Genomic DNA, 6,000 nt, shown 5'->3' on the forward strand with positions numbered 1-6,000 from the left:
TCTTTCATATAAAGGATGAATTTCTTAGAGGAATGAAGACCTCTCCTGACCTAACTGACCGCTTTAAGGACATTACTTTATTCCCGGATTTGTCAGCGGCGACCATGCTACGTCGAAAGGAGTTTGCAGTGATGACAAAACTTCTGAGAGATAACGGCATATTGTACAAGTGGGGATTCCCAGTAAAATTAATAGTCACCAAGAATGGCACTCAACATGTCTGTCTCTTACCGACCTCGGCGAAATAACTTTTGCTCTCTTGGGGTCTCCTGTCGTCCCAGTCTTCAAATCCTCGTCTCAGGAATCCTTCTAAGCCAGAGATGATATCGCCGTTGTGGTCGGATTCGAGGAGTTGGCCGGAACGGAGACCTCCTGACTGAAAGCTGGGGCTTTCAGGGTACGAACGGTACATCAAGGCTTTCGGAGTTCTCAGGTGGACGGTTCTTTTCCTGTCTACATTTCTTAGGCTGAACTTTTGCCTTCATTTTTCTTTTCCCAGCAAGAGGAAATCTCCTGGTTGAAGTGAATGTGCTATATAGCATACTCATATTGGATGTTTTTTCCAGTTTCTTTTTTTGTGATGTTCTATGTTGGTTCTCCATTGCTATGCCATAACCCTAATTACTTTTCTCATATGTCTTAATGGGTCTTACAATACTTTCTGTTAATGCTCATGGCTTGAACTCTCCCTTCAAGAGATCTTCACTTTGGAAAAAAGCGTTCAATTCCAATGGAGATTTATTATGTGTGCAAGAGTCACATTTGTCCTCCAAAGACTGCCACCTATTTAAACATAAAAAGTTTCCCCATGTATACTATGCCTCTAACAGTGGAAAGAAGGCAGGGGTAATTATTGCTGTGAAAGAGTCGCTTTCTTTCAAATGCATATCTGTTGTTTCTGATCCACAGGGTAGATTTATTATTTTAGTATGTGAAATTGATAACCTCTCATACACGTTGGTATCTGTATATGCCCCTAATGTAAGACAACTTCCCTTCCTTAAAAAGGTACTGTCAAAGGCTAAGTCTGTGCAGAAAGGGGGATTAATATTATGCAGCGATTTTAATATAGTGGTAAACAAAGATATAGACCAATCTGGGGGAAGTAATAGATTGTCTCATGACTTGAGTTCCTGGGTGTTGGAGGAAGACTTGCATGACGTTTGGCGATACCAACATGCTTCTGAAAGGGATTATACGTTCTTTTCTTTCCCACATAAGGTGTACACTAGGATTTACTATTTTCTGGTGGATAGAGAAGTTTTAACAAATTCGGTGACCTCTTCCCTTGGCCTGATTACTTGGTCAGATCATGCGCCAATTACTCTTCAACTTTCAGACCAATATATCGCACCCCGGAACACTTCTTGGAGGTTAAACACATTCTTATTAAATTCCCCGGAGCTCCAAGCCACCATAGACTCAGCTTTGAAATAATTTTTTGAGCTTAATGGCCCATCAGCCTCATCACCTGAACTCCTCTGGTGTACACATAAGGCTTTTGTACGAGGTTTGTTTATTCAGGCTGCTGCTAGAGCAAAGAGGGCGAGAAATAAAGAATTTGAATTTCTTATTGATAACATACGGAAATTGGAGTCAAAACTTAAAGTTTCTCCTTCTCCTACCATACGAGAAGATTTAAGACATGTTAGGGACAAACTGCGTACTCACCAACTTTTCCTATATGAGAAAACTTTAAAAAAAACTCAAATGGAACTTTTATGTCCAAGGTGATAGACCCAGTAAAATTCTGGCAAAAAGAGTAAAACAATACGTTGCTAAATCCAAAATTCCATGGTTGAACACAACAGAAGGGACAAAAGTATATGATCCTCAAGAGATTACCGATACATTTGCGTCTTATTATAGTACTGTAATGCTGGGGGTAGGGAAACGGACAAGTGAGCCCTAATCTACCCGCCACTCTGTCCCTGCCTACTTGCAACGACCCGCCCTAGGCGACGGGGTACAACTGGGCGGCGGTCCCTACGCTCAGTAAGTGCACGAGACAAACAGACAAGGGTACACAAACCTAAGGGAAATGGGGCAGTTGCCCACGGCAACACCGTGAGCAACAAGAGTGGTGAACGAGCCGAGTCAAACCAGGAGTGTACGAGGTACCAAACGCAGAGCAGGAGAGTAGTCAGTAAGCCAGGGTCAGTATGGAGCATCGAATAGTCAGAAGCTGTAGCTGGGCCAGGAAACCACACGAGAAGAATCGCAAGCAAAGGAGGAACAGGAAAGGCAGGTATAAATAGACAGAGGGCGGGAGCTAGCTCCGTCTGGCCAGGCTGCGATAGGCTCTCCCACTCCTAAGCCTGCCATCCTGAGTGGTGGAAGATGGAGTCAGTCTCAGAGACATAGACTAAGGTGCAGACTGATTACCAATGGGCGTATACACCGAAGTTGTGCCTGGCAGATCCTTTACAGTACCCCCCCCCCTTTTATGAGGGGCCACCGGACCCTTTATAAGTGGACCTGGTTTATTGGGGAAACGAATGTGGAACTTCCTGACCAATACCCCAGCGTGAACATCCCGGGCGGGTACCCAAGTCCTCTCCTCAGGCCCGTAACCTCTCCAATGGACCAGGTACTGGAGGGAGCCTTGGACCATCTTGCTGTCCACAATCTTGGCCACCTCGAATTCCACCCCCTCAGGGGTGAGAACGGGAACAGGAGGTTTCCTCGAGGGAGCCAAGGACGGGGAGCAGCGTTTAAGGAGGGAGGCATGAAACACGTCGTGTATTCGAAAAGATGGGGGCAACTCCAGTCGGAAGGAGACAGGATTGAGGATTTCAATTACCTTATACGGCCCAATAAACCGGGGAGCAAACTTCTTGGACGGGACCTTAAGGCGCAAGTTCCTAGACGATAACCACACCAGATCCCCGACCATAAACAAGGGGTTAGCAGAACGTCTTCTATCAGCCTGAGTTTTTTGTACGCTCTGGGATGCCTCTAGGTTCTTCTGAACCTGGGCCCAGACTGTGCACAGTTCCCGATGAACGACATCTACCTCGGGATTGTTAGAACTACCAGGTGAAATGGAGGAGAACCGTGGATTAAACCCAAAATTACAGAAAAAGGGGGAGACCCCTGACGAGTTACTGACCCGGTTATTAAGGGAAAATTCGGCGAGGGGAATGAATGAGACCCAATCATATTGACAGTCAGAGATAAAACACCTTAAATATTGTTCTAGAGATTGATTAGTCCTCTCAGTTTGGCCATTAGTTTCAGGATACAGTAAAAAGGAAAAAAGGTCGGAGAAATCCAAGGGCGCAGCCGTATAAGGATGAGATACTTTAATTGTACATGAAACAACAACAAAATACTGTGTTTCGAAGCCGTACCGGCCTCTTCGTCAGGTACTCGGACCTGACGAAGAGGCCGGTACGGCTTCGAAACACAGTATTTTGTTGTTGTTTCATGTACAATTAAAGTATCTCATCCTTATACGGCTGCGCCCTTGGATTTCTGCGACCTTTTTTCCTTTTTACTGGATTCATTCAGCGGATTTTGTGCACTCCAAATCTCCGGATCGGGAACTGTGGCTGCAACCGGCTCTGATAAGGACACCTTTGAATACACCTTTTGGGATGTTGTGCTCCTAGCATAACATCACCAGGTCAGTATATTTGACCCCTTTTCTTTTTCCTCCACACCTATACAGATTCAGGCACGATGTGCGCTTTGTTTTTACTTTTATCTCCATAGCGTGATTAGTTTCAGGATGGAAGGCAGAGGAGAAGGACAGATCAATCTCCAACTTTTTACAGAAGGCTCTCCAAAACAACGAAACAAATTGTACCCCTCTGTCAGAAACAATATTGACAGGGACCCCATGGAGACGCAGGATGTGTTTGACAAACAAGGTAGCTAACGTCTTGGCATTGGGTAGTTTCTTGAGGGGCACAAAGTGGCACATCTTACTGAAGCGGTCTACTACAACCCACACCACCGACTTGCCTTGAGATGGAGGCAAATCGGTGATAAAATCCATGGAGATATGGGTCCAAGGTCTCTGGGGAATGGGCAAAGAACGTAGTAAGCCCGCTGGTCGGGACCTGGGAGTCTTGGACCTAGCACAAACCTCACAAGCGGCGACGTAGGCCTTAACGTCTTTAGGCAACCCAGGCCACCAATAGTTTCTGGCAATGAGGTGTTTGGTACCCAGGACGCCTGGATGACCAGATAGTGTGGAGTCATGATTTTCCCTAAGTACCCTTAGCCGGAATTGCAGGGGAACAAACAGCTTGTTCTCAGGAAGGTTCCCGGGAGCTGAACCTTGATCAGCCGTAATTTCAGAGACTAAATCAGAATCAATAGAAGAAATGATTATACCAGGAGGCAAAATAAAAGCAGGATCTTCCTCCGAAGGAGGGCTAGCCATGAAGATACGTGACAGTGCATCGGCCTTAATATTTTTAGACCCAGCCCTATAGGTAACCAAAAAGTTTAATCTGGTAAAAAATAGCGCCCATCGAGCTTGTCTCGGATTTAGCCTCCGGGCAGATTCTAGGAAAACCAGATTCTTGTGGTCGGTAAGGACCGTTACCTGGTGCCTAGCCCCCTCCAGGAAGTGGCGCCACTCTTCAAATGCCCATTTAATGACTAAGAGTTCGCGGTTGCCAATATCATAGTTACTCTCAGTGGGCGAAAACTTCCTGGAGAAGTAGGCACAGGGACGGAGATGGGTGAGGGACCTGGTACCCTGGGACAAGACAGCCCCCACTCCCACCTCGGATGCGTCAACTTCCACGATAAATGGCTCCATTTGGTTGGGCTGAACCAGCACCGGGGCCGAGATAAAGCACTTCTTAAGGACCTCAAAAGCCTGGACAGCCTCAGGAGGCCAGTGGAGGAGATCAGCACCTTTGCGAGTGAGGTCCGTAAGAGGCTTAACGATGACCGAGAAGTTAGCAATAAATCTCCTGTAATAATTAGCGAACCCCAAGAAACATTGTAACGCCTTCAGGGAGGCAGGTTGGACCCATTCCGCCACAGCCTGGACCTTGGCGGGGTCCATGCGGAATTCATGAGGAGTGAGGATCTGACCCAAAAATGGTATCTCCTGTACCCCAAACACACATTTTTCGGTTTTCGCAAACAGTTTGTTTTCCCGAAGGACCTGGAGCACCTTCCTGACATGCTCAATGTGGGAGGACAAGTCCTTGGAAAACACCAGTATGTCATCAAGGTACACTACAAGAAATACCCCCAGGTAATCTCTTAAAATCTCATTTATGAAATTCTGGAAGACCGCAGGAGCATTACACAACCCAAAGGGCATGACGAGGTATTCGAAATGACCTTCGGGCGTGTTAAACGCAGTCTTCCACTCATCCCCCTCTTTGATGCGGATAAGGTTATAGGCCCCCCGTAGATCAAACTTAGAGAACCATTGGGCCCCCTGAACCTGATTAAAGAGATCAGGAATCAAAGGAAGGGGATACTGGTTCCTTACAGTGACCTTATTCAAGTTACGGTAGTCAATGCATGGCCTAAGACCACCATCCTTCTTCCCTACGAAGAAGAAGCCAGCACCTACCGGAGAAGTAGATGGGCGAATGTAACCCTTGGCCAGGCATTCCTGGATATACTCTCTCATGGCTTCACATTCGGGACAAGAAAAATTAAATATCCTACCCTCAGGGAGCTTAGCTCCTGGTACCAATTCGATTGCGCAATCGTATTCTCTATGAGGAGGTAATGAGGAGCCAAGGAGAAGGCTCACTCTTGGGGCCCTTCCTGGAGCCGGGACATAATTATACCCACCTGCTGGCTCTCAGAACCTGAGGAGTGAGGCTTTAAGCAAAAGTAGAGCCTGCAACTCTCCCGAAAGGAGAGAAAAGTCCTCCGGTCCCCTGAGAACCGGTCAGGCAGCTTGAGGTGGGGTTCAAGAGGTGAGGTGAGGGGCACTACCATGGTAGCGTCAGGCTGGTTGACCCTCTGAGCCAGGGTCTTTACCTGTAGGGAGAGACCCTGCATTTGCTGGGC

This window comes from Rhinoderma darwinii, chromosome 1, assembly GCF_050947455.1.
Source record: "Rhinoderma darwinii isolate aRhiDar2 chromosome 1, aRhiDar2.hap1, whole genome shotgun sequence".
NCBI lineage: Eukaryota > Metazoa > Chordata > Amphibia > Anura > Rhinodermatidae > Rhinoderma > Rhinoderma darwinii.